Raw genomic sequence first — 1,254 nt, forward strand, 5'->3', positions numbered from 1 at the left:
CATTTGAATCAGTTCTAATGAGGTGGGTGAAACTGGAGCCTATTATACAGAGCAAAGTAAGTCAGAAAGAAAAACATCAATATTATATATTAATGCATATACATAGACTTTAGAAAGATGATAACAACGATCCTATATGCAAAGCCACAAAAGACAAACAGATGTAAAGAAGAGACTTTTGGACTCTGTGAGAGAAGGCAAGGGTGGGATGATTTGAGGGAATAGCATTGAAACATGTATATTACCATATGTGAAATAGATGACCAGTGCAACCTGATGCATAAAGCAGGGCAATCAAAGCTGGTGCTCTGGAACAACCCAGAGGGATAGGGTGAGGAAGGAGGTGGGAAGGGATTCAGGATGGGGGGACACATGTACACCTGCAGCTGATTCATGTTAATGTATGGCAAAAACTACCACAATATTGTAAAGTAATTATCCTCCAATTAAAATAAATCAATTAATTTTAAAAAGAACTAATGGTAAAACTTGACTCTCTTATGATTATTTAAAATATTAATACTTAATGTTATTGTTGATATGCTGGAATTCAAATAATGGTGGGAGAGTCAAGGGGCTTCGCTGGTGGCTCAGATAGTAAAGAATCTGCTTGCCATGTGGGAGACCTGAGTTCAATTCCTGGGTTGGGAAGATCTCCTGGAGGAGGGCATGGCAACCCACTCCAGTATTCTTGCCTGGGAAATCCAATGGACAGGGGAGCCTGGCTGGCCACAGTCCATGGGGTCTCAAGGAGTCAGACACGACTGAGTGACTAAGCACAGAAGACTTTCAGTATGATGCACAAAAGCAGTAGTGAGAGGGAGCATCCTTGCCTTGTTCCTGACCCATAGCAGAAGTTTCAAGTTTTTTACCATTAAGTATGATGTTCAGTTCAGTTCACTCAGTTTTGTCCGACTCTTTGCAACCCCATTAATTGCAGCACGTTGGGCCTCCCTGTCCATCACCAACTCCTGGAGTTCACCCAAACTTATGTCCATTGAGTCGATGATGCCATCCAGCCATCTCATCCTCTGTCATCCCCTTCTCCTCCTGCCCCCAATCCCTCCAAGCATCAGGGTCTTTTCCAATGAGTCAGCTCTTCGCATGAGGTGGCCAAAGTACTGGAGTTTCAGCTTTAGCATCACTCCTTCCAATGAACACCCAAGACTGATCTCCTTTAGAATGGACTGGTTGGATCTCCTTGCAGTCAAGGGACTCTCAAGAGTCTTCTCCAACACCACAATTCAAAAGTAA

The sequence above is a fragment of the Bison bison genome, unplaced genomic scaffold, assembly GCF_000754665.1.
Source record: "Bison bison bison isolate TAMUID 2011002044 unplaced genomic scaffold, Bison_UMD1.0 scf7180017846711, whole genome shotgun sequence".
NCBI lineage: Eukaryota > Metazoa > Chordata > Mammalia > Artiodactyla > Bovidae > Bison > Bison bison.